At 41.7% G+C, this 27977-nt stretch overlaps 1 long non-coding RNA gene across 1 annotated transcript; it reads right to left on the bottom strand.

The window, feature by feature from the left end:
* Positions 1 to 36: 36 nt before the first annotated feature.
* Positions 37 to 27105, bottom strand: LOC142436569 (uncharacterized). The gene is made up of 4 exons (XR_012782011.1): positions 26651 to 27105; positions 24043 to 24317; positions 20787 to 20994; positions 37 to 2030 (listed from the first exon to the last, which is right to left on the bottom strand). It is a non-coding gene; the product is annotated as an uncharacterized LOC142436569 (long non-coding RNA).
* Positions 27106 to 27977: the final 872 nt, after the last annotated feature.

Below are 27977 nucleotides of genomic sequence, written 5' to 3'. Positions count from 1 at the left end.
GATAGCGTCTGGGGTCTTAAAGGCATGAAGGTAAACAAGAGGCCATCTGGCTCAGAAGCGATAAAACCCACATGGAAGAAGCATGCTGGCCTGTGTGACCACGAGGTGCTGAAGGGATCAGTTAGCAGGCATTAGAGAACAAAAAAAGTATCATTTTGTGCTCACCTCCCTGATATGATTACTGAAGACAAATGCATGCATAAGCAAATGTGGCGAAGAATGCTGATGGTGCCCGGCTATCAAAAGATATAGTGTCTGGGGTCTTAAAGGCTTGAAGGTAAACATGCGGCCATCTAGCTCAGAAGCAACAAAGCCCACATGGAAGAAGTACACCAGCCTGTGTGATCACAAGGTGTCAACGGATCAGCTATTAGGCATCATTAGAACAAAAATCTTATCATAGTGAATGAGCTGGGGAGTGCGGAGTGGAGACCCAAAGTCCATTTTTTCGCCACTAGACATCCCCTTACAGAAGGGTCTTGAGGAGGAGACAAGACAGTCAGGGTGCGACGTAGCAACGATCAAAAATACAACTTTCCTCTAGTTCCTAAATGCTTTCTCCACCCCCCTCCCACTGTCATGATCCGAATCCTACCTTGCAAGCCTGACTAGACCAGCGGAGATACACTGGTACAGATGGGAACTGGAAACACAGGGAAGCCAGGGTGAATTATCCCCTCAGGACCAGTGGTGTGAGTGGCGATACTGGGAGGGCATAGAGAGAGTGGGTTGGAAAGGAGGATCTGCATGTGACCTCCTCCCTGGGGGACATACAACAGAAAAGTGGGGGAAGGGAGACGTGGGACAGAGCAAGATGTGACAAAATAATACTTTATACATTATCAGGGGTTCATGAGGGAGGGGTAAGGGGAGAGGGAGGGAAAATTAGGACCTGATGTCAGGGGCTTGGGTGGAGAGCAAATGTTTTGAGAATGGTGAGGGCAACGAATGTACAAATGTGCTTTACACAATTGATGTATGTATGGATTGTGATGGGAGTGTGAGTCCCTTATAAAAAAAGGAAACAAAAAGAAAAGAAAAGGTCTAATACTGGCCAATGCAGTGCCTCCTTGCATATCTTTATTGGTGGCTAAAGCATCAGCTTTTAAGACTGTATTCACATATACTCCCATATATACTCTCTCATGCTGCCTAAGGCTGTAAGATGGGAGTTACACCAGGGTTAACACAAAGATCTTGTTCCACCACATGGGGCCTACTATTTTCATCCTGAGTGTGCAACTATATTGGGGGTATTTCATTAAAATGATTTTGTTTTTATATTTAAATAAAAGATCCTCTTGAGTTTCAGTGTTTAAATACTTTAGGAAAGGGGCTGGATTCTAGACTCTGTGAATGTCCTCCAGGAATAGAAGATGATGAGCTGTAGAGGAATGCCACATTCTGAATGATTGTGAAAGAAATACACTGAATAATTAGCTAAAATCAGAATTATAAAATTGATGAAATGGGGAGATCTGAGCAGATGTTTTTAAAGTTACCAAGTAAGCATATGGAATGTTGTGGTCCATCAATTATCATTAAGAATTGCAAGTTAAACGGTCAATAAATTACTAACACGTGCTAATTATTGTGCTTCTGATTCAAAAGACAGACTGATACCATGAAAGACTGGTGAGAGCGTAGAGTGCCAGAAATTCTACCAAATGCTACCGTCACATTAGAACAATCTGGCAGCTTTTCAAAACAGCGAATGTAATTTTACAATATAATCAAACTACCATTCCCCTCAAATCATTAAAAATTAAAGCTACATAAAATATGCACAGCAATTTAAAGTGCTTTTATGCATAAGTTGAAATATACCAAACCCAACTCAGTGACACTGCATAGATGCCAAGTCATAGTGACCCTATAGGACAGGGTAGAACTGTCCTTGTGTGTTTCAGATACTGTAACTCTTTAAAGGAGTAGAAATCCTCATCTGTCTTCATGGAGTAGCTGGTGGTCTTGTACTGCTGAACTTGCAGCTAGCAGTCCAATGCATAACCATTACTCAACCAGGGAATCTGTGAAAAGAGGGTAGAAGGAAAATAAACTCAAAACCAGCATCCCACAATGCTGGTATCTGTAAGACTGAGGTCAGGCACACTTCAGCTCCTCAACCATTCCTCCCAATGTACTCTTTGCCAAGACTCTTGAAACATGGTGTTCAGTAGCTGATGTATGTAATTCAACAGTAATAAAATTCTTCTATTTGTTATTGTCAGGTTGGAAATAAGACATTTTGATTTTAAATATATGATAAAACGTTAGAACTGAAAGAGTTAATGTAATTGTATACATTACAAAAAATTAGGGGATTTCAAGATGGAAAGCAAGATTCTATTAAAAACGCCGCTATTAAAATGAATAGAACATCACTGAGGGTGGTACGGTGCAGCACGCTAACATAAGTAACTTTTAGGTGATCAACGACTGTAAACCTAAAGCAAAATAAAGTGCACAAGGCACAGTGCTTTCTGTTTTATAAATGTCATTACAATGGGTATGTGTCCCCATTTTATGAAATCATTACAAGTCATTGAAGAATTACACAGTGCCATTGAAAAATACATAACTTGAAATGTATAACATGAAATGAAATGAGAATGTTTTCAATACATAAAAAATCTGGACAACTATGAAAAATAAAATACATAATTTAGAACTGTATTAAGATGGAAAGGATACAATTAATATCCCTGAGTCAATACCACAATAATAAATGATTTAATGAATAAAATTAAGGAGGGAAATGAAACAAACATCTCCTACATAAGAATTGCAAGTGATCTATGTATTTACCACTTTAAAATAGTAAAAGTTCTTCAGGATTTCATTGCACTTGGGTCCTAAATTAAACTAAATCAAATTAGAATAGACTAAACTAAATCAAATCAAACCAAACTAAATGACATATTGCATTTGCTGAATCTGCTGCAAAATATCTCTTTAAAATTTTAATAATAAAGAGATTCTTTTGAGGAATATGGTGCACCTGACCCAAGCCATTGTATTTTACATGGTATCATAAATGTGACCACCTCATTCTCAACAATATGGTATTGTGTTTGCTTTGGGTCTTCCACTGCCTGCAACTGATCCCATTGACACCTCATGATCGCACAGGCGGTGTTCTTCAATGTGGACTTGTTGCTTCTCTGTTAAACAGCTGCTTGTATAACTTCAAGCCTTTAAGACCCCAGATGCTATGTCTTTTGATAGCCGGGCACCATCTGATTTCTTCACCACACTTGCTTATGTGCCTATTTTGGCTTTAGCAATTGTCCCAGGAGTGTAAGCATCACAGAATGCCAGGTTGGTCAGAACAGAGACACAAACTCCATATGTAGACAATGGGACATCCACTCACAGAAGGGTCACAAGGAAGGAATGAGTCAACCACCGCTCAAAATAGCACCAATGAAACACACAATATCCCTCTGGTTCCTTGATGCTTCCTCATCCCCCACTATCATGACCTCAGTCCTTCCTTTCACTGTAGGCTAGACCAGAGCATGTGCACAGGTACAGATAAGAGATAAGAGCTCATGAACACAGAACATAGAAAAGGAATGGGAGTAGAAATACCTGGGGGGTAGCAGGAAGGAAGGAAGAGGAGGGGAAGAAGTGGGAACTGATTACAATGATTGACACATAAACCACACACACCCCCTCCAGGGGGACGAACAACTGAAACTGCGAGGGAGACAGTGGTTGCTGTAAGATGTGGAAATAATAATTCATAATTTATCAAAGGGTCATGAGAGTGTTGGGGAAGAGGGGAAAAATGGAACTGATACTAAGGGCTCAATAGAGAGTGAATGTTCAGTAAATAATGATGGCAATATATGTACAAATATGCTCGATACAATTGATGTATGGATTGTTATAAGATCTGTAAGAGCAACCCAGGTCGATCTATGTTGACCCTCTCCCCAGAAGGCAATACAGAGGATGAAACTGAAGATATAGCCCAGTGAGAGAGGCGGCTGTGTCCAGAGCACACAGGAGTGAACTAAGAGGGGTGGAGAGAGAGAAAGAACTTCATCATGGCACACCAAGCCCCAGGAATGACATCCTGCTCAGAACATACAGAGCACCATAGGGCCAGCCCCATCACAAGACACGACATTTTATCACTGATGGGGGACAGCACTGGAGAAACTGTGCAGGAAAGTGTACCTGATATGCCCCATACATAGTGGGGTGAAAGGAGAAGGGAGTGTACCTGGAAAGCAAGGGGAACAAAGTAACCAAGTCATCAAGGAATCCTGAAAATAGACTTCTGACCTGGGGTACAGGGCTTGTCACCTCATCAGAATTGATCGGAAAAAATACAGAAGGGTTAGCAGACAGACCTGGAACTATCTATTATTTTTTTGGTTTTGTTTTATTATGTTTTGGTTTTTTTCTTTCTCCCTATGTCTATTTAAGAGAGGCAGAATGAGCAATCTCGAGGAGAAACTACAGGACCAGCAGTTCAGGGGGGACATAGGAGAGAAGGGGTCAGGGAGGGAGAGTGGAGAGCCAACAAACTCATAGATAAAGGAAAAACAAGAGATCTAAAATTGATGGTGAGGAGGGTGTATAATGCTGGGTAGGGCTTGATCAAGAGCAATGTATCTGAGAGGAAATAGTGAGAGTCGAATGGAAGGTGAGCATGACAGTGGGACAGAAGGAAGGTGAAATGAAATAGAGGGAAGAAATAGGAGGCAAAGCTATTTATAGAGGTGTAGCTATAGGCCTGTATATATGTAAATAAATTAATTTATAATGAAAGGGATAGAGGCCAATGTACATCTATTTATATGAAAAGGTTTACAATAGCAGATGAACTTTTGGCCTCTACTCAAGGCCTCCCTTAACACAAGAACACTTTGTTCTGATTACCTGGCACTCTTTGAGACTCACCTTCCTGACATGAGCGCTGTAGACAAAATGGGTGCATAAAAAAATGTGGTGAAGAGAACGGATGGTACCTGGCAATCAAAACATATAACACCTGTGGTCTTAAAGGCTCGAAGTCAAACAAGCCGCCATCTATCGGGGAAGCAAATAAGCCCACATGGAAGAAACACACCAGCCTGAGTGACCGTGATGTTTTGACGGGATCAGGCATCAGGTATCAAAAGATCCAAAACAAACAACTGCATTGATTCAAAAGAGGGGATAATTGGATACCACCCTGCCCCCAAGTTGTATTTACAATGAAAACCTTTAGAGCAGTGTCTTCTCTGATTTCTGATCTGGCAGATTGTGGTTCTCCTTCTTTTGTCATGATCAGGAAAACTGGCTATTTATCACTTCATCTTCTCAAAGAGTCAGCTTTAGTTTAATTGGTTTACTAATTGTGTTCCTTCTATTTCAGTTATTTAACTTTTCATATTTATTTATTCCTGTCTAGCCTTCTGCCCTGCTAACCTATGATATGGCATTCTCACCTTTTTCTAGTTCCATTAGTATGAGTATGATATACCATATGCAACTTTGTCTAATTCCATTAGGTGAAAACTGAGGTAATTAATTTCAGAATTTCATTTCTACATGATACAGACATTTGTTGCTATAAATAGCACACACGTGCTCTTCAGTTAAATCCAACACTTTGTTCTGTTGTGTTTTCAATTTCATTCCGTCCAATACGCCCACCCAGGATATAAAATCTTTAAATACATGTCATAGCTAACAATTATACAAATAGCATATATATATATATATATATAACGGGTATACATGCACACATACATTTTAGTGCATAAATAAAATCTAAAAATGAAGGAATTTTACAATATCCGTGAAGTTTTGTTATGTAAATTAAGGAAGGGGGCATTATTGGGGCAAATATTTTGGTGGGAACGGAAACCCTAGATATTAACAAGATGGTCCTGGCTCCCATGTCTCCCCATTGCTCTGGTCCCAGAAGTCTTGTCCCTGTGTTTCCTAAAACCCATGTGATCCCTATAGACCACTGTCATTACGGCAGGGACATTGTGTTTGTGATGGCACGGAGTCTTCTCACTGTTCCTCTCATACAGTATTGGGCAGCTGTGCCCTCAGGGTCATTGTGCCCACCTGCAGGGAGAACTGCTCAGTGGAAATTCTTCTGGAGCTGGAGCATCAGTTCCTTAGGGATGGGCGGGTTTTCTTCTACTAGAATATATTGCTCACAACTACTCCAACCTCGTCTGCAGGTTTTGGCAGTTCCAGCTCTGGAAACATGGAGTCACCAGAGACAGCAAAGCTTAGGGAGAGGATCTGTGAAGGGTTCATCACTCCTGGGTCCAAATCATGGACAACGGGAAGAGGGAAAATAATCACTGATGACAAGTAATGGAACCCTAATTATGTCAACCTATTTTTGGAATCTTGACACAACTAGTGAGAAGTACCCACTAGGCAGAAGAATCTCCACAGGAAATTCATGCCTTATGGACAAGGTCTGTGGATCCAAGAGAACCCTGCCCATGATGTAACGTTTTTCACTGTTTCAAATTTCAACTGGAAATGGATGAGGTGCTCTGCATATTAGAAGCCCAAGGAGTAAAATAGAGAAGTTCCTCATCTTCTCAGAATCTCAAAAGAGAATGTATGACCCCATCGTTCGGGGGGGGGGATAAAACCAACATGAAATTCACTGCCATCAAGCTGATTCTGACTCATAGTGACTCTAGAAGACAGAATATAATTTTATGTTGAAAAGCACTCAGGAAAAAGAAATGTGTGACATGTTCCCAACACGACTCTCGCTGAGAAACAAAGACCGGAGCTGCATGACAGTGGAAGGGTCTGCTTTTCTTGGAGCGAGCCAGGACTGAACAGGAAGATTCCCCGAGGGAAGCTCCTGAACAAAAGAGTGGACCAAGTTTACAGTTATAGACAACTATGCCAATACATTGGTATACCAATGTATAGAATGAATGTTCAATACATTTCACAGGGATGGTCATGAGTACAAATTAGGATGGGGTCATGATTCTAACCAGATAGGGCTCTTTGTAATTCTTGGTTCCAAATTTTGTCTTATTTGATCTGGTGATGTATCTATGGTGACTTTTGGTTCCTTGAACAAAGTTCTTCTGTTCCTGTGACCTGAAGGTTGGGGATGTCCTTTGTGGACATGTTAGCCTGGCCAGGTTTGGTCAAAACTGATACGCATGCGGTGTAATGGGATATTTTTCTGAGGAAAGGGCTCAACAGAGGCAGGGTCTCGGGAAGGAAAATGCAGAATAATTATAGGCAATAAATGAGGTATTCCAATATCCTGTGGCAACATCCCACATCCAGGGGGAAGTTGGACAAGCTGTGGGATCTGCATTATCACACAAAGTTAAGCAGGTTGGGGAATGGTCTCAAACAGAATGTTCAATGTTCATGGTTGTTCTTATTCTGTAGGCAGATTCTAACTATTTATTATATTTATAACAAATAGAATCATGCCACAAAAGATTAGTTATTGAAGGCATAAAGATAACTTTTCCCAGAGATAGTAAGTCCATTGTTATTTGTTGTTTGTTCTCTCTCTCTCTCTCTTTTTGAAAGGAACTTGACAGTGATTAGAAGACATCATTTCTCAAGAAATTTACATAGTATTTCCTCTTTCTGTCCCTCCTTCCAAAGAACAAACTGGAGTTTGAGTTACTAATTAGAGAGTTTATTGACGGAATCAAGCAATCCTGGAATGGACAATAATAACTGTAAGGATGCACCAAGTACTTCAGTGAAGAAAGCTGTCAGAGTTTAAATTCAAAAAGATCCTGAAACGTACAAGAACACTCTAATTATTTGATCTTTAAGACAGGGCAATATCAAAGTCACTTTGTAAAGACTGAGCAATATAAAACTTTCTTATTTGTTCTGTTTTAAAATATTGGGGGTGAGAATGAATGCTCTTTCTCACAGCTGTTGTGAGAGTAATTGGGAAGATAGAGGGAGGATGCCTGGAGGTTTCCTGCGCTATGCTGATTTTAAAAGTCAGTTCAAAATAAACAGTAATCCTATACAACTTTAAAAAGTTGGAATCTGGCCTGCATCTTTTGCAGAAGCCCATTCTGTTTCAAATAGAGTGCTTTTGTTCTCTTCACAGGAAAAAAAAAAGGTATGGGGGGCAACCACAATATTGTGGCTGGTGGTGGATTGATTAAACACACCCACTGGTTTGACTTTAGCATGAAGAGATGGGCCATGATAAGGATAGGGACAACAATGACATTTTAAAACCTTACAAGATTGGATCACTGCCCTCTGTTTTCCAGATATGATTCACAAAATGTTAGCCTAATAATCCAATATTTGTCAAAGGCAATTCAGGATGGGTGAGTTCCTGAGAAAATGCTAAAGTGTGTCTCCTGTCCAGAAAAGACTCACAAATATTCTTCAGAATTACTTTACATTACTTTTTCAACTGCAGGTCAGTGGTCAGAAATAAGCAATTGAGGTTGAAAGTATGTGAGGCTCAAACTGAATTTACTGGTCTCATTATCCTCATTTGAATGAAGGTTCTAGTAAAGGGTACTGGTAAGACTATGGATTGCCAGAAGAACAAACCAATATGCCTTGACAAACATACAGCCAGATGCTCCTTGGGTATAAGGATGGCAAGACTTCATCTCATGTACCTTGGACGTGTTATCAGGAGAGACAGTCCTTGGAAAAGGAAAACATGGATGGAAAAGTTGCACAACAACTCAAAGAGGCAAACTCTCAAGAAGATGAATGGACACACTGGGTACAACAATTGGCTCAGACTTAGTCACAATGATCAGGATGATGCAGGACTTGGTAGTGTTTCAGTCTGTGAGCATAAGGTCACTGATTCAGACCTGACAGGAGAGCACTGTGTTAGTCTGGGTAGACTAGAGAAACAAATCCACAGAAAGGCATATGTATACAAGACAGAGTTTATATAGAAGTTAAGTGTATATTAAGAAAGTATCCCAACCCAGACCAGTCCAAGCCCATAAGTCCAACATTAGCCCACATGTCTGACATCGATCTACAAAGTTCTCCTCATACTGGCAGAATGCATGTGATCATGCCAAATGTAAGAGGAAAGTCAAATCAGTGAGAGTGTAAGCATCTCAGCGCTGGCAGGGGTCTCCACGCAGCATCTCCAGCACCCAGGGCTTCATCTTGGTAGGTCCATGTGGCTTCTCCTCAGGCATGTCTCACAGGAAGTGAGCCTTGCACTGAGATAAAGAACTCGCTAAAGCAGCCACACGTTGGTCTGACCATCAGAAAACAAGAGCCCAGAGAACAAGAAAGGTGAGGCTCACCGAGCCATTTTTCTCTCTGCCTTTCAATTAAATTCACATGTGTTTATCGGCCAGGGTGGCACAAGAAACCTTATCAAAAGGACCTAACAACAACAGCAACATGTGCAAACCTTGGCCTTCCACAAATGTAGGCCACATAAATTTTTCCCTAAGCGAAACTTTTAATAGCAGTTTATTATAAGTTAATGCAAAAATACAAAGTACATGTTTCTTAATTTGCTGTCTGCAGTGTGTACTTCCGATGCTGCAACCCATCACAGGGCCTCACTGGGGCTTCACGTACTTCCCTTTTCTCTTTCCAAATCTGAAATTTGTTAGATAAGATGTTTGATGCACCAGTGCTATTCCTCCTTTGCAGTACAAAACCAAGCCCACTTCTACTTGAAGGGCAGAAGTTGTTAACTTCTTTAGCTGGGATGTGGATAGGCCCCTACGAACAAGTAGAAAAATCTCAAAACAAAAAAACCATTTCAAGTTGGTTTGCTCAAGAACATCATCATCCTTAAACACTGTCTGTAAACACCCCTGGACATGTTGCTCAGGGAGATTTTGATGGACAAGGTGAACTGTGTCCGCCTGAGTTCTAGTATTAAATAAATATGTGTTCTCTCACTCCCATCCATGCTTTGTCAACTGTTTTACTTGGGGACAGGCTGCCCAAATCACTTTGACTGCATAAACAAATTTAGATAGGTAAGGGCGATTACAGAGTGCTTTAGTTTGTGTGTTTGTTCAGACATACTCTTGTGGGCTCCCAAACCAGTAAATCCTTAAAGGAGCAGGAAGCCTCATCTTTCTCCGAAGAAATGACTAGTTGATGTGGACTGCCAACCTTGTAGTTAGAAACACAGATGTATAACACTAAACATACAGAACTCAAGAAATAAACTATAGTTTAATTATGGGCAGTGCATGCTGTATATGTAAATTTAAACATGTCTCATATCCTTTAGCTTGGTTCACTGGAGAGCGTGTGGAATTGGCCAAATGGCCCTTTACAGAAAAATAATTGCTCAGCACTTCCCCAGCAATTGAAAACTTCTGTAGCGTAGCCCGTAACCTGGGATAAAGTGTAGGTATCTGCGGTTGCAATCTCCCTACATCATTCCAGCGATCCCCACCTCCACCTCAGGGGAGCGCTTTTGCCCACTTTGGGAAACACTGACTTACAGGCTCGGGAATCCACAGGAGGCAGTTCTAACTGTGTTCTAGAGCATCCCGGTGAGTCAGAATTTACTTGTTGGTAGGGTGTGGTTTTAACTCCCACTCCTGCAGGTCTCAGCAGCAAGGTTGGTTCATCTGGAGTCAGACTGAGGAAGAAACCTCAGCCTTGCTACCTACTGATGTATGAGTCCAGGCAAGTTCACCTAAGTGTCCTTGCTGCTATGAGGATTAAAGGATTCCATCCTTCTCAAGTTTTCCTAACACGTGGCCAGTTCCCACATATGTTCATTGTTCTTGTGAAATCCTGTCTTGGGAATAGCCTACACATTTTGCGTTATTTTATTAATAGTTCACTTATAAAAAAGACTCCCTTTGCAGTTTTGACAATGTTTTACCTCACATAAAAATTATCTCTGAGTAAATTTTTAGTTGATTTGATTGTAGTTGTTTGTTTATAATGGAATTAATGCACCGCAGCCTGAAACTGCAGTGTTGTGGGGGAAAGGCCAGCCCCCCACAACTAATCACAGGTTTGATAGGCATAATTGTACGTTTAAGATACAGAGTATTATAATAAAGTCATGGAGAACATGAGGGATAGAAGAAAGATTGAAACAATAGAGTCAGACATATTTCTTGGTAGCATGCTCACCGCAGCCCCGCTTGGTGGTCCACTTGGAGAGAGCCAGAGAGAGCAGGAGAGCAGGATGTTTATTGCTAACCAAGGCTTATCTATCTCTTTAGGGGGCGTGATTACAGCTAACCACACACGTCACAGAGGAAGGGGTTGTACAACAGGCAATACAAGCATTAGGAGGTGGATATACAAAAGCACAACAGGAAGGGGATGAGCTAGGGGTGTACACATGATAGGAAGGGGTGGAACGAGAGATGTATATGTGACAAGAAGGGCAGACCCAACATTCATAATGGCGGCCTAGCCTTGGTCACCCTTGAGTGGGCTTGACCTCCTTGGGCTCTCCTTCAGGGCAACAATTTACTACCATCCTTATCAGAAGGAGTGGGCCCTACTTGTGGGATAAACAGTGGTGTCTGCTTGCACTGGATGGCTGATAACCCTTAGGGAGAATAACCCCTGACCTACTCCTGTTGACCTCCAACTGTATAGTCATCTGCCATGCTTCGCAAACAGCTAAGTTTAGGATATATTTGGGGAAGACAACTTGGGAGGAATCTTTCTGTTTCCCACACAGTGCTAAGTGTGTCATCGTGTCCTAATATCTGGTCATTGAAACATGGGAACATAGGCACAATGTTTCATTCTTGCCTCTATGAGTGCTGTCTCCAGGGATTATAACAGGAGAAGTCCTGGATTTCCTGGACATCTAACAAATAAGAAAGTGAATACACTTGGTGTTGTTTTCAAATAAAGAGAAATGATCCAACAAAACGAATTTTGCCTAAGAAGGAGCTTATAGAACACATTCGTGGGGGGTGGGGGGAGTGTCTGGAAACTAGACCAATTAGCAACCACAGTGGGCTTCTGAAGTAGGTAATGCTGTCTCCTGTTTGAAGACTTGTGTGCATGTTGAGAGGTTGGAGACAGAGGCACGGATGGAGATAGAATTTAGCCAGGAATGTGAATTTAAGAAAGATTTTATTGAGGCATGGAAAGAACTCCCAGGAGGGAAGGAGGAGCAGAGAAAGGAACAGGGACATCTTGAGCCCCCAGGCAGATTCCAAGACCCAACTAGTTAGGCCAGGGAAATGGCACCTGGCAGTGTGGCAGTGGGACATATATAGGACTTGAGTCAAGGACATATGTACTGATAAGGGGAAGGAAGGCCTTCTGGTGCTGCAGTTGCAGGGTCTGAGTCAGGATGTGGTTGGTGAGTAAATCATCCTGGAATACTGAGGGAAGGGGCTGTACAGACCTGTCCTGGAGAGATAAGCTCCTTGGAATGCTGGCGGCAGGGACTGCACAGTCCAGCTCTGGACTTGAGAGGCAGAGGGAAGAGGCCATACACCCCAGCAGGTTATCTTTTGAGAGAGCTGGGGGAAGCCGCTGCATGCTCCGTACCCGGCCCAAACACATGTGATTTGTTATCTTTGCTTTTGGTGAGGATTGAGGTTGGGAGAACTGACTCACAGTGGGGTGGCTCTCAAGCCTGGCTAAACAGTATAATTACCTATGACGGAGCTTTTAAAAACCACAGCATTCCAGACCAGTCAAAATCCATTAAACTTCTGAGATGAGAGCTAGGTGATTCCTCAGAGCAGTTCACATGAAGAAGATTAGGCTGTCTGCTTGTGGGGAAGTAGCCACTGTAAACCTCATGAATAGCAACAGAACTCTTTCAGATGTAGTGCCAAAAATTGCCCTCAGTTCAGAACTCAACTTGTTGCCATCGAGTTTATGTCAACTCTTAGTGACCTTATAGGACATGATAGAACTGTCTCTCTGTGTTTACCAGACTGTAACCCTTTATCGGTGTAGAAAGCCTTGTCTTTCTCCCAAGGAACGATTGGTGCTTTAAATTTGCTAATTAGTCGTTAGTAGACCAATGCATAACTACTAAGGCACCAGTGCTCCTTCTCAGGATGGAAGGCAGTCAAAATATGGTCAGGGAAGAGCCACCAGCCCAAAGCAGAGTTGATCATACTGACGTGGAAGGAATAAGTCCTTTGAGACCTTGCTGATAGAGGAAGACTCAATATAAGAAGAAACAGTGACAGTAATCTCATCATTGAAATTTAGAATATGAAGTATTAATATAGAAAAATTAGAAGTTATCAAAAATTAAATTGAACTCATAAAGATCACTACAATAGTTGTTAGTGAGAGGAAATGGACTGATATCTGCCATTTTGCATCAGCCAGTAAAACAATGTGCTATGCTGGGAATGACACATTCCAGAGGAATCACATTCATCTTCCTAAAGAACATTTAAAGATCTACCTTGAAGTACAACGCTATTGTGATAAAATGCTATCTATCTGCATACAAGAATATCCATTCAATACAATTACTTAAATTGATGCACCAACCAGTAAAGCTGATGATGAAGAAACTGATGAATTTTACCAGCATCTTCAGGTTGAAGTTGAACAAACACACACTCTAAATGCATGGATAATTATTGGTGACTGGAATTCAAAAGTTCTTGGTGATCGAAATAATGCTGGGCATTACATGATAGAATTTTACAAGACTAACAACTTCTTTATAGCAAACACTTTTTGAGAATACACAGGAATTAAATTGACTACATCTATGGGAAAAGAAGATAGAGAAACTCAATGTCAGCAGCTATAATAAGTCTAGGAGCCAACTATGGAACTGACCATCAATTCCTCATAGTTAAGTTCAGATTCAAGCTGAAGAAAATTAAAACAAGTCCAGGAAAGCCAATTACAACCTTGAGTCTATCTCACCTGAATATTAACATGTCAGGAACTGATTTGACTCACTGAACACTAATGACAGGACATCTGATGAGCAATGGAATATCACCAAGAACATGAAGAAAGCAAAAGGTCATTCAAAAGACAAGAAAGAAAGGATCAAACTGGATGTCAGAAGAGACTCTGAAATTTGCTTTCAATCATGGAGTAGCTAAGGCACTTCATAAGAAATGAAGTCAAAAAGCTGAACAGAAACTTTCAGAAAGCAGCCTGAGAAGTACTGTAATGAAATGTGCAAAGACCTAGAGCGAGAAAGCCAAAATGGAAGAACATGTTCACTTATATCTTAAATTAACTGAAGAAAAAGAAATCTAACCTTTGAAATGCTATATTGACATATTCCATGGGGAAAATATTGAACAATACAGGAAGCATCCAGTGAAGATGGAAAGAACACACATTACTCTACCAAGAAGAACTAGTGGGCATTCCACATCTCAAGAGGTGGGATATGAACAAGAACCAATAGTACTAATTGAAGAAGTTCAAGCAGCACTGATGGAATTAGGCAAAAACAAGTTGCCATGAATTGACTGAACACGATGAAAATGTTTCAACAAATTGATGAAGCACTGGAAGTGTCAGTGAAATGATGCTTTGGAGTCCAGGGACCCTGGTGGAATGATGCTCTAAGGGATCTGTGATCCCACCAGAATGAGGCTCTGGGTTCCAGGACCTGCCGGGAAAAAAATTCTTGCGCATCTGAGACGTTGCCAGAAAGATGCTCTGAGAGTCCTGAAACCCACCGCAGAGATGCTCTGGTGGACAAAACACCTACGGAACTATCACACACCCGGAGCATGTTTCTATGGGGATGCCAAAAACTCCCTTCCCCAAAGCACACTTCTTGCGGGATTCCCGCTCCACAAGGCCCCATCCCCCCACTGCCAGCATAGACTGATGCCAACAAAAATTAAGAAAAATTATTGTTTGTAAGCATTGTTCTCAGCCCTCGATAATCTTTATAGTAAAATACTTACTTGAAGCATAAACTCTACCAAGGAAGACAAACTATTTAGATTATAATAAATGTGAAGTTAATGAATAATATGCTGTCATGGAGCAGAGGAGTGAACTTTACATAAGATGTGAGAAGGCTTGACATTTAAACTGAGACCTGAGCAAAAGTGAGCCATGTAGAAAGCTGAGGTTTTCATGGATTGGTAGAATATTATCCAGAGGCAATATTCTACAATTGATGTACAGACTCAACCTAATTCCTCTCAAGGTTTTCATTTTTTCCAGAAAATGACAAGCTGATTCTAAAATTTCTATGGACATGTGATGGTTTAAGTGTAGCCTAAATAATCTTGAGAAACAATAAAATATAGGTGGAGAATGCACATTGCCGGATATGAAAACTTACTAAAAAGCTATAGTAATTAAGACCGTGTATTACTGACATAAAGGTAGCTAGAATATAACTGAGAGTCTTAAAATTCAACCTCATACATCCATAGCTAATTGATTCCAAAAGAGTGTCCAGAGAAGTCACTGTGCTTTTAGCAAATGCTGTCAAAACAACTAGATAACTCACAGGAAACAAGAATGGGCTTTGACTCCTACCTTGCACCACATAAAAACACTAACTCAAAATAGATCTGAAGACCTAAATGTAAGAGCCAAATGTATAAAAGCCTTAAATGGAAACATATACATAAATATTTGTGACCCTGGTTTAGGGAATGGTTTCTAAAGATATCTTCCATTTTAGGCAATAATGACATCTTAAGTATAAGCAGCCCAAGGAAAATGTGCATAAATTGAACTTTGTCAAAATTAAAGTCCCTTACGATCAGAAAGACACAATCAAGAATTTCGTGAGATATCTAACAATCTAGTATTCGGAATATATAAATAAGTTTTACAAATCAACAACTAAAAGACAATAAACTAAAAATTATTAAAGAAGTTAGTCAGTAATCTAAAGATATAAGTATTTTAAACATAAACCATACAACTCTGGTATAGATTTAGTCTAAATTTTTGTACATTGTTTGAAACAGAAGAATATAAAAACAAGTCCACGAGAGCCAAAATAATATTTTGAGGCTATCTGATCTGAATTTAGGGAACATTTCAAGAACAGACTTAATGCAATGAACACTAATGACCTGATGAGCTGGGGTGGGTAGGGGGGCCGATATCAAGAACATCATATGTGAAGGAAGCAAACACCATTAAAGACAGAAAATGAAGAAAAAAATGAAAGTGGATATCAAGTAGCTAAGGCAAATGGAAGAAATGATGAAGAGCTGAACAGATAATCCGAAGCACAGCTCAGGAAGACAAAGTATTTAAGAATTCATGATTTGGCAAATGCAAATCAAGATCACAATGAAATGCCTGTGGTAGTCTGGGCACTTTAGAGAAACAAATCCATAGTAACTCATGTATAAGAGAGTTTTATATAAAGGTTAAGTGTGCTTCAAGAAAACATCTCAACCCAGTGCTGCCTAAACCCACAAGTCCAACATTAACCCCTTAATCCTCATGTCCAACACCAATTCACAAATTCCTCCTCCATCTCACAAAACAGACACAATGACACCGACTGCAGGAGGAAAGCTGAGTCAGTGAATGTGAAAACATCTAAGCTCTGGCAGTGGTCTCCACGTGGGTGCTCTAGCACCCAGGGCTGCACTGGGGTAGGTCCATGTGGCTTCTCAGGGATGTCTTGCAGAAAGTGAGCTTGGCCAGCAGAAGCAGGAAACTGGTTAAGGCAGTTGCTCCCTGGTCTGACCATCACAAAGCCAGACACCCAAGAACTAGAAAGTCGATGCTTACTGAGCCATTTATCCCTCCACCCTCCAATTAACTCCACATGTGTTTATCAGCCAGGTTGGCATTATAAACTAACAACCTCAATGACACTTACAGACACAAGAAAGCTATAATAAAACAAATAACATAAATTGTCTAGGATGTTGAAAAATCAAGTGTCCTCATGCACTGAAAGAAGGTACAGCCTGTTTGGGAAACAGTCAGGAAGTTGTTCAAAATAGTAAAGATACCACCACGTGGATGTTGTTAGATGCCATCCAATCAGTTCAGACTCATAGCAACCCTATATATAATAGAAAGAAACACTGCATGATCCTGAACCATTTCATCTTGTTGGGGGTATTCTTTGTTATCCTTCTAGCAAGCACGATGTCCTTCTCCAAGGACTAATAACGTATCTTTCTGATAACATCTTCAAAGTATGAGAAGTGTTCCCATCATCACTTCCAAGGGCCATTTAGCTGTACTTACTCCAAGACACACGTTAGTTCATCCGACACGCTATTGTAATTTCAATATTCCTCACCAACACTTAGTTCAGATGCAGCATTTCTTCTCCGGTCTCCCTTACACATTGTCCATTTTAAACATCCATGAGGTCACTCTAAATACAACAGCTAGGGTAAGGAGCACCTTAGTCTTCAAAGTGGTGTCTGCACTTTTAACACTTAAAAAGATAATTTGCAACACAATTCCAGGCAGCAGTGTTCAGGCAGAAGATAAATGCAATGTCATGCCTCTTCAATATTTAATTCCCAGCATAGTAAACCATGACTGCAAGATTCAAAATGGCCTGTAGCAATCCATTTTTGATGACTTCAAATTTTCCAAGACTTTTATTTCGCACATTCCACACCCTGATTAATGGATGTTTCAATGGTTTCTACTCAGTTTGCGTTATGCCATATTAGCCAATGAAGGTCCCCCAAGACTTGCTTCATCCAGATCACTAAGGTCAATTCTACTTGGAGAGAATATTGGAAGTGACCTGTCAGAAGAATAACCCAAATCTGTCTCCGAGGAAGAACAGCCAGAATGCTCCTAAGACGTGAGGTTGGTAAGCCGTAGTCTCACGTATTTACACATGTTGTCAGGAGAGACCAGTTACTGGAGAAGGATATCACACTACGTAAAATGGAGGGTCACTGAAAAAGGGGAAGATCCTGAATAACAGGACTGGCACAGTGGCTGCCACATGGGCTCACGCACAGTTGTAAGGATGGCCCAAAACGGACCAGTGTTTTTTACACAGTGACTGAGTGGGAGACAACTTGAGGATCTCTGAGGACCTATCTTTTGAGGAGGCAACTCGTCCCTAATCCTAGTTTGAGTGTCTTCCTACCTGATGGACCATCTTCTGGCACTCTATCAAATGACGTGCTGCTGCTATTTGTGATGTTTTCAGTAGCTAATGGTTCAGAGCTGGTCTGCCTCTCAATCTTTGTCCGTATGAGTCTGAAAACCCTATTGAAGCCTGATTACCATGGGTGGTATTTGAAATACCAGCTGGTCTAGCTGCCAGCATGACACAAATCACCACAATCTGACCACCTGACGGATGAACGGTGACATCCACTCTGATTGTGCATATGCCCAAAAGACTTGAAAGCAGATCCTCGAAGAGAGACGGGAATGCCAGTGTTCATTGCAGTAATGTCAACAATAATCAAACAGCTTCAGTAACATTAATGTTCAACAGATGAACATACAAAATGTGATAAACACAAGTACTGCTCTGACAGTAAAAGAAATGTAGTCTTGATACAGTACAGATAGAGCTTGAGGTCCTTATGCGGAATGAAACAAGCCAATCACAAAAGGGCAGATACTGTAGATCTACACTTGTAAATAAGACAAGTAAAGGCAAATGTATAGATATCCAAGTTTATTAGTGGTCACTAGGGTTAGTGTACAGAAAGCTGGGATGGAGGGTAGGGGTGATGGTAAAACTACAAAGATAATGGAATGTTACCTTGCAAACCGATCCTTGTAATTGCTGTCAATAAGGCTTAAACCTGTAAATAACTGAACAGGCAAAAGTTGTGAGACAGATACACAAGGAGGCTACAAAACGTTGTGGAAAACTTCCATTATTTTCAAATGTATTTAGTCATCACTGGGGCTCTTTCTTGCTGCTGGTTTCTCTGCTGGCCTGCTCTTCCACCTGCATGACCAGGACCGGGGCCTTCTTGAAAGTTGGAATGACATGGTCCACGGGGGTGAGTGGTGTCCCCCAGGTCCCATACTCACCCAATGCACAGCTGGCAACACCTGTAGTTGTCCAGGAGCCAGCAGAACCCCACCCCCACTCCCCAGCCCTGAAACCTCCAACCTCCCTGCAGCCAGCCCACCTTGCAGGTACTTGGGAAGCATAGCTATGGTGGATTCTGCTTTGCTCTCAATTTTCTCTGGCTGCTTGGCCATCTTGGGAGAGTTTAAGTCAGGTTGGCCCTTGCTGAGTCACAGAGGGAAAAGACCCAGCCAGTTCATTAACTGCCAGTCAATTTAGCAAGTTATTCCTGGGCCCTTCCTCAGGTAAGCAACGCAAATGCCTGCATAAGATGCCCACATCCTGCCTCCTGATCCACATCCAGGAGGTCCCCAAGCTTTGCCTACATTACAAAGTTGAGTGTCAGCTTTTTTTGGACCCTATATGCTACCAAATCTTGCCAGTCACCCCTCTCCACCATTTTCCCACAACCCGAAATGGCTCTGATATTTCCTGTCAGCCCCACTACAATCCCTATGCCATGGCCACTCCTCATTCTTGAATTATCCCAACAACCTGCTCTCCCTGCATCCACACCTGCACCCTTTCTCTAAGTACCTGCACCAGGCTCCACACTGAAGCCATGATAAACCTAATGCTGCCATGAGGATGTCACTGCTCTGCTCAACTCCCTCCAAAGGTTCCCTGCACTCATCAGGAAGCCAGACATGAGTTCTGGGAGGTCGGTTAGCACCAGAACCTGGCATGCAGTGCCTAGCTCCTTGTCCATTCAAATGCCTGTTCCCTAAGGCATTTGAAAGGGAGGACAGGCCCAAACAATTTCCCTGCACCATCATGCTCAGGTTTAAATCTCCCATAACCTTCATTTCCACTCAGCCCATCATTATGTGTTTGCACACCTCTCGGCGGCACAGATCACAGCAGAAGCCACTGACTGCCTGGCAGACCCTGCCCTGAATCACTTAACCCTCAAGTGCAAACATCTGGCCCACTTGAGACAAACCAATAGAGGCCCAGTGAGGCTCAAAGACTTTCCCAATAAAATTACCTAATGAATAGAAACACAAGAATTTGATTTCAATTCTGACTGTAGGGCCTATCAGCCTACACAGACATGTTGGAGGGCTTTGGTCTCTACACAGGAGCTGGCATCTAGAAAGTAGTGTGAAACTTCATGGAACGAACAAGAGCACAGGTCTCTGCACATGAATCACCCCCTCCAAACTCAGGCAGGGACTGGAGCAGAACTTCCCCCTGGCCAGGGGGCTGTAGGAAGTCCCGTGTGCTGTGCGTATTAGCTTTCCTAACACCGCTAGATTGCGAGGTAGAGAATGAAGACTACAGTTGAGAGCAGGTGTCCTGGTAGTCTGGTGGGTTGCATGCACAAAGTCATCAGCTGGAAACCACTGACTGGAAAAGATGAGGCTTTCTACTCCTGTGAATTGTTACAGTCTGGGAAACCCAGAGTCAGTTCTACCCTCTCCATATGGTTGCTGGGTCAGAGTCGCTGGCAGGGAGTTCGGAGGGGAGTACTGTCACATGTCCTGCAAGCACGTGGTGAAGGAATGGTGTCGAGCACCAGGCCAGCTGCACAGTCCCTCACTGGCCAGAGCCACACCCACCTGGATGATCTCCTTGAGCTACTCTACGGCCTCCTGCAGCTCCTGGATCTGGTGGCTCATGGCTTCGTTAAAGCGGGAACTTTTTCTAAAATCTTATTCAAAAACAAAACCAAACTGAAAAGAACCCCCCCAAACCAAGCAACACACTCAGGGAATTCTCATTAGAAAAGGGATAAAATGATTCCAGGTGGGAAAACACATTTGAAATAGAGTTGGCATAGTTCTAAACATAGGACAAGCTACTAGAAACTTCTTCAGAGGTAACAAAAACAGAAATTTACCTTTGGGCAATAAGCAGGAACAGCTCCCCGACACTAACAAATTTGCTGAAATAATGGCTCCAGGTCAATTCCCTGGCTGTCGTTTACTGGCTACTTTCTTTGCATGCAAAACAATTATTGGTGGCAATTCTCTCCTGTCCCTCTTGAAGAAACCTTCCCTCCAGCTGTCTGTGCTCCAGTAAGAAAGCTTTCCTCCAGCTTCTTTCTCCTGTTAAAATAAAAGGGTTTTGTAAAAATGAAACAACAGGCAAAATTTCTGAAGAGTGTATGTGGGAACGGGGCATCTTTTGTAGTGGAGGGGTCTTGCCCTTCTATGGAGACCTATTAATTTTCCAAAAAACTGGCTCTCACTTTGGGGGAGTTCCTGCTCACTGAACCCCATCTTTGTACAGCTGGGCCTGCCTCATTCTGCTTTTACTTTCCACCTGCCAGACTGCTGACGGATAGCCACCAAACTGGGCCATCTCTGTGAGGTCCCCAGTCCTGGAAGGACTTAGCCCAGCAACCTGGAAATGCCTATCATGTCTCAGTGCACGGTGGGTGCGCGGGAATGTCACTTCAACACCCTCAAAGCTGAGTATGCTCCCTGCAGAGGCCCAACCAGCTGCGAAGGAGCCAGGGAGTTTCCAGACCTGTACCTTAGGTTCACCCAGCTCCTGGGGGAAGTTACTTCTCAGGCAGTTTCTGGACTGGGTTCACCCTGCACCCCCACCCCCCTGTCCAGCCCCCAGGAGAAGGTGACAAGACAGGACAAACCTCAGGAGGAAGTCCTAACGTTTTGTTAAGGTGACCAGATTTTAACATTGGTAAAGCGGGACACCATTGACGGAGGGTGGGGGTAGGATATTAGGGAGTTCTTGACCAAATATTTGGTCTATATGGAGCAACAAAAATTTCCACAGAACGCAAAAATAGTATTGTAATATATATATTTTTAAATTTCAACGTTTAGGTACAATTTACAAATATAATACATTTTTTAAATTATGCATAGTAGTTTATTCTTTAGCATCTTTCTCATTTGAGTGAATTTTTTTAGCAGATTGTTGTCGTTGTTTAAAAGGCCATGAAATTTTCACAAGAAGTTGTTAAATTATATTTCACACATAAAATGGCTTTCAAAGTCTCAACACTTAATTGTGATTTTTCTGATGTCCACACTTTATTTACCATAGAAAGAAAACACGTTCAGTCGCAGCATTAGTTCCTGGTAAGGACAGCGCATATTCCACAATTTTTAGAGCATTATTGTATGGAACATGGGTTGTTTCAAAATCATGAAATCTTTCCAACCATTGGTTCTCTATAGTGATTTTCGCTCATGCCCAGATTTAACCTTTTCCTTATCAATACATTTCATGATATCTGCACAATTTATTGTACCTTGTTCTTCTAGCTGGCTTATCCTATTACGGATAGTTAATGGAAGAAAATTATTTTCTAACCGCTCCTGACATTGAAATTTTAAATTATTAACTTCATTTGCTACTTCGATTACCAAAATTTTGTCATCTTCAATAAGTTTTATAGCATTTTGAAAAAGAGCTGCTTGATTGTGTACGAACTCTAGCCAAATTTTTGAAGATTCTTTTTCAAAAAACTCTTCTAAAATTCTAGGACAGTTATCCTGTGATAGAAAGTAGGATTTAAAAGGATTGTATATTTTCAAAGTTATTTCGACAGCTGACAAAAGACCTAACCAGCGCGTTTTACTGTATACATGGTTCTCATATTCAACTTCTGCAGTTTCACAATATTCTTTAAACATTCCAACGCACACAGTGTATATATAGAATAAGAATATATTTTAATAACAATATTTTCCACATTTACGGGCAACCAATCAGCAGCTGTTTGAATGGCGCTATGTATTATGTGCGCTGCAAAACCAACACCAATATTTTGATTAAGGTTTTTGTTTAATTTATAAAAAATATTATTTGTACCTCTTCTCACTTTTCCTCCAAAATTTGCATTTGTGCTGCTTGCACAATATGCAATCATTTAATGTTTTAAATTTTCTCAAAATATTAATCGAACTGAAAAGTATTTCAGAAGTTTGGCCAGACACAGAAACAAAATCTAAAATTCTAATTTTTATTCCAGTTTCCAAATAAAAAATCTAATAATGGTTTGAAATAACTTTATATCCTTATGATTAGATGTGTCAGAATATATGGATATAAAATTAATTTTTCTAGATTTTTGTTTAATTCTGAAAATGCAGATGGGGAAAGCACGTTGCACAGAATTGCCTCGGATTTTGCTCTAGCAACGGCAAAATTTTGGTTGATTAACTTTTTGAAAACTTGTGATGTACCGGCCACAGATCTGAATGATTGTGATTAATAGGCATGAAAAGACCTAAGTCCTTCTGCTAATGCTAATTTCTTTTCTTCGTCTCCATAAGTTGTTTTCTGAAAAATGTCCCTTATTTTGGAGAAAGATGGAGCAGTATGTTCTATGTTTTATGTTTCTGTGTCTCCATGTGCTCTGAAATACCATTCTTCCCGCCGTGCGACACAGAACATTCACCATTACATTTCCCACATTTTACCATGTAATCGCTTGTTTTTTAAATTAAAGGAAATCCACTTCTTAAATCATTTAATTTGCATCCTCTTTTCTTACTCATTATGTTAAAATCAAAAAAATAATTTAAAATTATATTATAATTATATACCTATTGCTTCAAAACAAAGCAAGTAGGTACAAAATTACATGAACACATTTTATTGTTAACTTTATAGATTAAATTGATAAAGTAACTATATATATTAAATTATTTAAATTTTAATCTTATATTTCTTTCTAACTAACAATACTAACTTGTATCATTTTTTCTCTGAATTTGCCGTAAACACAAGTCGTGTCACTTTCAAGGCCAGCACCAGACTTTTTGCCGCCACTATAAAATATAGAGCAGTCTGCTAAATTCAAGAAAATTTATGTATTTATGAACTAAATTAATAAAATTATTTAGCTAAATTATCGGATAACTGATTTCTTGCCATCACTTTTTTAACCAGCACTAGCACGCAGTACGATGTGTATCGTCTGAGAGACAGTTACAAAATGTTTTAGTCGTTGCCAATGCCAAAAAATGCCACTGTTCATTAAGTCCAAACAATGGTGGCGAACTCTAACAACTGGTCAACAGTGCGAACTTTGATAAACAGTTCTCGATAATCAGTTCTTATTGTTATTATTAAAGTTTAACATTATAAAATGATCAAAAATAATATAAAACTCATACCTGGCGAAATAGCCACATGTCAGCCAAGAACAGTATATTCCAATTTTCCCGCCGTTCCCTAGTTTGTCTGCATTCTTCCTCAAAATCGGGACTTTTTTAAAACGCCGCGGGGCGATTTGTTAAAAATCGGGGCTGTCCCGCCAAAAGCAGGGTGTCTGGTCACCTTAGCGTTGGGCTCCAGCTGCAGCCACTCGCTTCCTGATCGCATTCATCCTTCGTGGTGAGAGAAGCACCTGTGAGCTGCAGACGTGCAGAGACTCCGGGAGGGGGCGCCGCTGTGCGAGAGGAAACAAGGAGGGGGATGAGGGGAGACCTGCAAGGCGATGAGGGAACCCCGACGCCCAAAATGCCAGTCTGGGATCCCCCTTTCTCCAGCAGGGAGTCTCCCCACAAAGCCCTACCAATCCCAACACTGGGGGATGGGACCAGTCTCTGGGACACCCCACCACATCCCAACACACTGCTGCTCGGGGAGGGGGAGGAGGGGAAGGGCGCTTGCACCCCAGCCTGGCTGCTGTATGCACCAGGGTCGCCCCAAATGGCCCGGAGCGACCACCACCTGGGCGCGACCACTACATGCGGCTCCAGCTGCTGGCGCTTCTCTGAGACCACGCCCCCGAGAATGGCAAGTAAGACTCCCACTCCGACCCTCACTTCCGGCTAGGACACCGCCACTTCCGGCCCATCTCAGCGTGACCCGGAATGGGAGGAGCACAGTCATGAAACCGTGTAAGTGAAAAATCAGTGCGAAGATAAGACTTCATTAAGCATAGGCATTTAGGAAAACACGTATCGTACGTGATGTGGAAGAGATTAATATCACACAAACGGCAGTGCCTAAATTGCCACCACCATATTTGAAAGTTTGTTCTTCATAATACTGGCTATCCAGGAAGGGATTCCAATGAATTGTAAATAATACAATGTGTAGGTCTTAGAAAAAACAAACACCCAGATTCTTATCCTGACAAACGGTTAGATTATTATCAGATGTATGATCAAAGTCACATACCTCAGTGACTGAGCTAAAGGCATCAGCCTCCTTATGTGACACTGAATATCCACGTCATAAAAGGTGACACCGGAGTCACTTTGATCATGGATCAGGATATCATTCTCTTACAACCAGAATCTGACAGCTGTGCTCAGGGTCACGCAAAACAATTGACAATGTACTTCTACCATATCAACACAATTTTAATGTTACACAAAACAAACAATGTTTTCTTCATCTCTGGGATATTCAAGTAAGCTTTAACTTCCATGTGGTGTTGATCCATGTCTGAGACTGAGAAAATAAACCACTACATCACCTGTCTAGTTTTGGACTATTTTTTAAGGACAGTACCTGCTATGCTAAAGATGAAACCGTATGTTCTATAAAATGGAAAAAACAAAAGCCTAAGGAGCTTTTACTCTGCTCTCTATGGTTCTATGAGTCAGAAATCATATAAAAGTTCTGACTTTATTGTTCTTATTTTAAATACATTTTCTTATTCCATATAAGTAAAACCTTAGAGTGTTTGTGTATTTGCAAACCAGAGGCAAATACAAGAGATACATCGCTTCAACCGTGGTGCTATGTAACATAGAGGGGCAGCAAACAATAGGAAACCTTTTTAGATAGACAAAGGCTGAAACCACGGGTACACAGGGAGAAACATGATTTGGAAGTAGTTTAGTGACACCTAACAACCACCTCCCTTGTACAGGGACTCTATGTACAATAAGTACTGAAATGTTAGAGTGTTTCTTTTTTTAAATAAGCCGTAAAGTAATTATCATTCTAGAATCATTGTTGAAAATATATAATCATAGTTTTAATATATATACCTGCTAGATGAATCAATCGTCAAGGACAAAATTGAACAATGGTTGATTTGTTTGAGAAACTATATCTATTACGTTAATGCATTAGAAACTTTATAAGAAAGCTTTAAGACTACAGGGAATATGGGGTAAAATTATTTATAAAATACACTACAACAGAATATATTATACTGGTGTTTTAACAGTAAATTAACATATTTGATGCTTACAAAACTCTATTGCTTTAGGAGAGTGATTGGATCATACATCACAACAGTTTATCTTTAGATTTGTGGAAATGGATGGATTGAGTTAGAGAGCACCTATCTCTGCCTTTGAGTTCATATTTTAATTTGACTGAGAAGGATTATTACCAGGGATGCAAGGATCTTTCAATATTAGTAAAACCAACCACATAAATAGGACAAAGAATAAGAACCATATGATCATATCCATAGATGCAGAAGAGGCATTTGATCATATCAAACACCCATTCGTGATGTAAAAAAAACACACTCAATAACATAGAAACAGAAAGGAGAGACCTCAACACATGAAATGTGTTAAAGGAAACACAGTCCACAAAGGACAATTAGTTGAATGGAACTTGCTGAAAAGAAAACACTTATTCACAAAGAAAGGTTTCATCAAAAGAGCAATACAGAACCCACAGATTGGGAGGAAATAAATCTGTAGCAGTGAGGAGAGAGGACGAGAGCAGGGGAGGAGAAGAGGAGGGGGAGAAGATGGCAACGGAAGGACGGTGGCGTTTTCAGGAATTCCCCATCTCCATGCTCACCTGCACATGCACAAGGAAAAGGAGCCTTGAGTCTGGGTGCTGAGGCACTGGGAGCAGAGCCTGAAATCCGTGTCTGAGGATGAAGCAGGTTGTGAAGGGTCTTCCCGTTGTGGCTCTTGATTCTACAAGGGTCGGGCCTCTTCTTCGACTTGGGTGGTTGAGGAGCGTTCAGGCGGAAGCCAGGAGAGACGTGGTCAAGGGGGGCAGATGGCATCAGACGCTGTCAGCGTGGGTCTGTGGTCCTAGCAGCTGGATTGTCTCTTGGTGAAGTTCCCACTTGGGAAGCAGGCCTTCCACCCACCACGTTCCTTTCAGTTTGTCTGTGTGTCTGGGCTTGTGTGTTGTTGTGATTCAAATGCAAACGCGTCCCAAATGCAAGCAGGGCCTCCCAAAGAGGACAGGTTTCAGCAGGGTTTCCAGACTAACAATGAATGAATCCATTGCCACTCAGGGCCCTGAGCCTCACCTCCAGGCCCCGCCCTCCCCAACTCCCCCATTATCTCCAGGCCCCGCCCCTTCGCATAGGCACCGCCCCTTTATCCCCACATGATGCAATTTCCTGAGGACCCCACTTCCTCCGCCTGAGAAGATCCGTGGGAGCGTCCTACGTGTTTCTACGGGTGAGTGGGTTTCGTGTTTCTGTGCTGAGCCCAGGTGCGGAGTCCCCGCAGGCCTGGCTCCCCAGCTGTGTCCGGGGTCCTGCGGACGTTACGCTTCCCGCACCCCGTCCGCCAGTGTTCCAGGTCGCCGCCAGCCCCTGGGACATTTCCAGTGAAATCCTTTCGGAGCTGGCTACAGGCCTCTGCCCTGGGCCCGGGAGTCCTCTGGCCGCTTTTCTTGCTCAGAGCTCCGCCTGCACCCTCACCCCTCCCTCCCGAAAGGCGTGGGTTCTTCCTGGGGCCGGTCCTTTCCGTGTCAGGTCACGGGCCTGAGAGCATGGGGACCCGAGTGGCCTTACTAAGAGTTTAACTTCTCAGCACCTTGCTTTGCAAAATGGTACCATCGCAGCACGGTCCCAAATCCCCGCATAGTTTAAGTCCTCACAGAGATTGCAATCTCCCCACAGAGTAAACCTCCATTGAGTGCTTTCTGCCCGGGAAGCAAGATCGTAGCTAATATGACCGCCAGGCAGAGGGGGCTTTGGAGTGCGGCCAGCTCCAGGAAAGGTTTTCATTTGGACCTTTTCGGTGTGGACCTGAGTAATCTTGAGACCTGCATAGAAGTTTCTTGGAACCAAATTCTAAGTATGTAAATTCTTTTTTCCCTTTTGAATTATTTTTTTCATATGTTAACTGTTTCACCAATTTGTTTCAATTTACTGGGTAAG

Source organism: Tenrec ecaudatus, unplaced genomic scaffold (genome assembly GCF_050624435.1).
Source record: "Tenrec ecaudatus isolate mTenEca1 unplaced genomic scaffold, mTenEca1.hap1 Scaffold_4170, whole genome shotgun sequence".
In the NCBI taxonomy this organism is placed as follows: domain Eukaryota; kingdom Metazoa; phylum Chordata; class Mammalia; order Afrosoricida; family Tenrecidae; genus Tenrec; species Tenrec ecaudatus.
This window is presented reverse-complemented; position numbering and strand designations above follow the sequence as displayed.